General features: G+C 41.3%; 1 long non-coding RNA gene across 1 annotated transcript; it reads left to right on the top strand.

Moving 5' to 3' along the window:
* Positions 1–1586: 1586 nt before the first annotated feature.
* On the top strand, positions 1587–5890 carry LOC129350059 (uncharacterized). The gene is made up of 3 exons (XR_008603275.1): positions 1587–2135; positions 4450–4575; positions 5675–5890. It is a non-coding gene; the product is annotated as an uncharacterized LOC129350059 (long non-coding RNA).

The following is a 5890-nucleotide window of genomic DNA, read 5'->3' as shown; positions in this document are numbered from 1 at the left end:
TTTGTTGGACTCCAGTGCAGCTTTTATTGTGTAACAGGAACCAAACCATCACTTTCTTTTCACCTTTCTTGTGCATTTTTGCATTTTCCTCTGCAGTTTCTCAGTTTCCACGCGTTTATCCACAAATATTTCTTCTGCATTTACCCCCTCTGGAAGTTTTCACGCTCTCCTGCTTTTCAACACTGAACTGTTGTCAATATAATTAGGCTAGGATTGACAAAAAAAACAAACAAAAAAACAGATCTCTAAAAACCAATGTTAAGTAAAAATGTAAAATATGAACAGTGTTTTTCAGACACAAAACCACGGGAGCACGATGGCGGCAGTATTATGACGTGAAGCATGGGAGTGGCAACGTCATGATGTGAAGCATCGTAGTGGCGGCATCAAGACGTGATGCAGACTCCAGCCAGACAGTTGTGAAGCTCCTGATGTTTCACAAAGCCTTTATTTACGTTCAGCTGCATGTGCGTTTCTTTATTTGTAGCTTGCATTTGATTTGTCTTCATGTTTTCGTCTTATTGCAGCTCTCAGTTCTATCTGGTCAGATGATACATGTCTTTATTCATATTTGCTTTCATCTGTTTCATTTTTATTTTTAGTTGACATTTTAGTGATGTCCAGTCATTTTTTGCTAATAAGTGATTGTTTCCTCAATAAATAATTACGGAGTTTATAAAGACATGATCATAATGAACATTAAAACTTTTTTTTCCTTTTTAACAAAAATGTGCAAGATACATACCATGGACTTCAAAGTCCTTCAATTGACCCATTTTCAAGCTAAAACTTGATGTATTCCTTTCAAAGTTGTTGTTTTGTTGCACTACTGGCACATGAAGAGGTAAAACCACCTATCCTGAAAAGACACACACACATACATAATTAAAGCTGCAAGCAGCGTTGGACGGGTCCTCGCATCCGTGCTGGTCGGCAAATCCACGCACGTCCACCAGGTGGCGCTGCGACCGAGAGTGTATGTCGGCCTACGGATGTGATTAGGGTCGGACTCTGATCACGCATATAAAATTTCAGGCAGATCGGACCATGTACAGGCTAGTTATAGAGCTTTTCCTTATATCCACCAGGTGGCGCTATGACTGTGGCTGTATTTCAGCATGTGAATGTCATCAGGGCAGGATTCTGATGATACATGTAAAATTTGAGGCAGATTGGAGCATGTTTAGGGCAGTTACACAGCAGTTGATGTTTCATGGCGAAACATCAAAGTTCAGGAGAAATTCAAGAAGTGTATTTAATAAATAAACAGGAAATTTGTAAATAAGTGTTGTAGTCTTTTGCAGTTAATTGATGGATAGGCGTAGTGAGAGACAGCCAGACAATGGGGTAGAAATAAGAATGAGAACAACTAATATAGCACAGGGTTGCGAGCGGGAATCAAACCAGGGCCTCAGCATTGAGGACCAACTACATGCGTCAGTGGCTTAACCCGCAGAGCTATATGATCACACATGTTGGCTGTCAGCAAAGGTGTATCAATCCAATAGAAAGTCTAGGGGTAGGGTTCGGATTACAGAGGAAGGTCCTGACAGTAGCAATGTACCAAAAACATGGATATAAAATTATACATTTTTTCATAATTTAATATTAAGTCACACTAGCCAAAAAATTCTTAGAATAAAGTTGGGGTTTTTCCTTCAGCCGTTGTGGTTGCACTGTACCTTTAGGTTATCTAGATCTACAACGGCTGAAGGAAAAACCACGGATTAATTTCTCAGAATATTCGGCTGCTTAGTATTAACATTAAAAATATTTATGTGTAATATTAATTACCCTATTTTTTTCATTACAACTGTAAGGACCTTCCTCTCCAACCCTAACCCTACCCCTAGACTTTCTATTGGATTAATACACGTTTTCAAGACCAGAACATGTGTGCTCATGTAGCTCTACGGGTTACGCCTGTGATGTTCAGGACTCATTCTTGTATTTTACACTCTCTGATGTTTTCTTTTCTTCATGTCTAGTGTGTGAATCATTTCTGGTTTGTCTCTTCAGTGTCTCATGTGGCCCTGCAGCTTCTCCTCCTCCACCTCCTCCTGAAGCCTTCATCTTCTTCATCATCAGCTGCTCAGTGACTCTGTTGGACGTCTCACCGTGTGGCAGCAGCTCAGGTCAGTGGTGAAGATCCTCTTTATCAGCTCCACACCCACAGACGTAGTGAACGCAGCGTCTGTTGTTGTGCTAATAAGAAGCTGCATCTGAGCAGCAGCAGCTCTGTTCACTCCAGCCTCAGTCACACATGGAGTCAGAGCAACACTCTGTCAGAGCTGATTCCTCAATGTTAGATCTGATTAATCTCTCTCTAGTAACAGGTTATGTACCACAGGCTTTTAAGGTTGCTGTAATCAAACCTTTACTTAAAAAGCCCACTCTAGATCCAGATGTTTTAGCCAACTATAGACCAGTTTCCAACCTCCCATTTCTCTCCAAAATTCTGGAAAGAACAGTTGCAAATCAATTATGTGAACATTTACAAAGGAATAGCTTGTTTGAAGAGTTTCAGTCAGGCTTCAGAGTGCATCATAGCACAGAAACAGCTCTGGTGAAAGTTACTAATGACCTTCTCATAGCGTCAGATAATGGACTGGTCTCTATACTTATTTTATTGGACCTTAGTGCAGCATTCGATACAATCGACCACAAACTTTTATTACAGCGACTAGAACATTCTATTGGCATTAAAGGGACAGCACTGGACTGGTTTAAATCCTACTTATCAGACAGGTTCCAGTTTGTGCATGTCAACAATGACTCTTCTGAGCATACTAGGGTTAATCATGGAGTTCCTCAGGGTTCTGTCTTAGGACCAATACTGTTCACATTATACATGCTTCCCTTAGGCAACATTATTAGGAAGCACTGTATTAATTTCCATTGTTATGCTGACGACACTCAATTGTATTTATCTATGAAGCCAAATGAAACTAATCAGCTAGCTAGACTGCAAGATTGTCTTAAGGACATAAAGACCTGGATGACCTATAATTTCTTACTACTAAATTCAGACAAGACTGAAGTCATTGTATTTGGCCCCAAACATCTTAGAGAATTGCTTTCAAAGCATATAGCTACTCTGGATGGCATTACATTGGCCTCCAGTACTACTGTGAGGAACCTCGGTGTTATCTTTGACCAGGACATGTCCTTTAACTCGCACATAAAACAAATCTGTAGGACTTCCTTTTTCCACCTGAGAAATACTGTGAAAATCAGGAACATCCTGTCTCAGAGTGATGCAGAAAAACTAGTCCATGCATTTGTTACTTCTAGGCTTGACTACTGTAATTCCTTATTATCAGGTTGTCCCAATAGCTCTCTGAAACATCTACAGCTGATCCAAAATGCTGCAGCCAGAGTACTGACGGGAGTTAGCAAGAGAGATCATATTTCTCCTATATTGGATTCTCTTCATTGGCTTCCTGTTAAATCTAGAATAGAATTCAAAATCCTTCTTCTGACATATAAAGCTCTTAACAACCAATCTCCATCATATCTTAAAGACCTGATAGTACCATATTATCCTAGCAGAACTCTTCGCTCTCAGACTGCAGGCTTACTTGTTGTTCCTAGAATCTCTAAAAGTAGAATGGGAGGCAGAGCCTTCAGTTATCAGGCGCCTCTCCTGTGGAACCAGCTCCCAGTTTGGGTTCGGGAGGCGGACACCCTCTCTATTTTTAAGACCAGGCTTAAAACCTTCCTTTTCGACAAAGCTTATAGTTAGGGCTGACTGGGGGACCCTGACGGGGTATGCTTGTGTTTTCATTTGCACAACTGACTTCCCCTCTTGACGTCCCTTAGTTCTGCCCCTAGTTATGCTGCTATAGGCCTAGACTGCTGGGGAACCTCTCTTGATGCACTGAGCCCTTCTCTAACTACCTATGTATTTACTACATATACCATTATTGCATTACATTCACTCTGTTTCTTTCTGTGTCCTTTCTCCGAGTGTCCCTGGTCCCAGAGCTGGATGCTGGATGCTTCAGATGTGTGGCTGTGTTTTATGGTCCTTGTGTCCCACCCCCCCACCTCTCTATCTCTACCCCTCTATCTGTATCCCTCTATCTCTACCTCTACCCCTCTATCTCTACCTTTCTACCTCTTCTGTCCCTCTCAACCCGCCCGGCCAGCAGGCAGATGGGTCCCCCCACATTAGAGCCGGGTTCTGCTCGAGGTTTTTTTCCCTGTTAAAAGGGTGTTTTCCTTGCCACTGTCGCCTTTTGGCTTGCTCTGGGGGTCAGGCATATGGGTTCTGTAAAGCGTCTCGAGACAATTTGACTGTAATTGGCGCTATATAAATAAAATTGAATTGAAAATTGAATTGAACTGAGAGCTCTCAGCAGTTTTCTACCCATTTAAGAACAGGACAAACCGAACAAGCTGTTGTATCGATTTGTCCACGATTTCCTCTCATGTGTCCATTTTAAGGAGTTTGCAGTCAACCAAGGCCGACTCAGAATCACTCCCACCGGGAAGATCTGTGAAGGAAGGTCCACCCGGCTGGTCCAGAAGCTCCGGTCCAGCAGAGCAGCGTCAGGATGGAGACGTAACCGGGTGAGTTAACTAGAGAGGCGACACATTCACATAGAAAATCCAACAATTCCTTCTGTTTTTACAGTTTGTGACTCTGGTAAATGGTGTCATTTTTCAAAGCTGGTGGGTTTTGGGCTTCACAGATTGAACCTAAATGCTTTTCTTAAACAAACTGCTGAGCTGCTGCACAGTGAAATGTTTGAGTGGAGCTCAGGATGAAAGCATCAGAGCTGTTTTACATGTTTTTATGTTCAGCTAATATCATTTCCTCTGGACAATGTTTGTGGTGTTAGAAGTGGACGTTTGTAGGGAGTTTTCAGTTGTAATACTTAAATGCATAAATATTTGCAGTGGTGGTTTCACTGCAAGCATCTACTGATGTCACCAGTGAAGTAAATAAAAACAGCATTTGTTGAACTTTACGCCTCTCAGTGTCTGCAGTTAGTTTAGCTGAATCAATGCAAAGATATTTCTATTTTTCTACATGACAGGAATGTCAGTGAAATCCAAATGCTAAGAATAAACAAGTGATCTGCCTGGTCACAGATCCCACTTTAATCCAAAATAAAGACTTTGCAAGGAAATGAACTTGAAATATGAGCCACCAGTAAAAGTTGTGATCAGACAGAAGGGCCTGTATTTTATCTTTGGAGAAGTTTAACATGTAAGTTTGTGCAGCTGATCAGTGGTGAGGCCTGTGGATGACTGGAGATGTGTGTGGACACTTAGACGAAGCAGCAAATGTGTTGAAAATGAGTTGTCTTCTCAGAGTCTTGAAGATGTTTTGTCAGAGCTAAGAAAGAAGTAAGAGATCCTGCAGGTGATTGTTGAGTGGTGTTGAGGAATTTGAATGTAGAGGAATAGCAAAGAGATTTTGAAGATATTTAAGCCATAAGTTGTATTTTATTTGTTTGCTGTTCTCTCCCATTTGTAGTGAAGAGAAGTGATTTGACATGAAGAATGTGATTTGTGTGGCTTTGAAATTGTGTTAAAATGTAAAAATGAGTGATGAGGAGAAGAGTGTGACTTTTTAGTATTGTGTTTTTTAGCGTGTTCTTTAAAAGTTGTAGGTAGATTATCTTCTTTTTTTGATTTTGTGGATTGTTTTTTTTTCTTTCAGTGTTGATGTCACCGCCTTGACGAATAGAAGAAAAGCCTGTATTTGGGTATGTAGGACTGGTAGTCCAGAGGTAGTGGTGGTGGTTTGGAACCTGGAGAGTGCAGGTTTGATCCCCCACCCTGCTCAAGCTTTTTTTTTACATTTGGGCAAAATTTGCCAAAAATCTTCTTGAAAGACAGGTGCCTTCGTGCCTTCGTGCCTTCGTGCCTTCGTGCC

Source organism: Amphiprion ocellaris, chromosome 11 (assembly GCF_022539595.1).
Source record: "Amphiprion ocellaris isolate individual 3 ecotype Okinawa chromosome 11, ASM2253959v1, whole genome shotgun sequence".
In the NCBI taxonomy this organism is placed as follows: Eukaryota; Metazoa; Chordata; class Actinopteri; family Pomacentridae; genus Amphiprion; species Amphiprion ocellaris.
The sequence above is the reverse complement of the archived record's forward strand: the minus strand, read 5'-3'. Positions and strand labels throughout refer to the sequence as shown.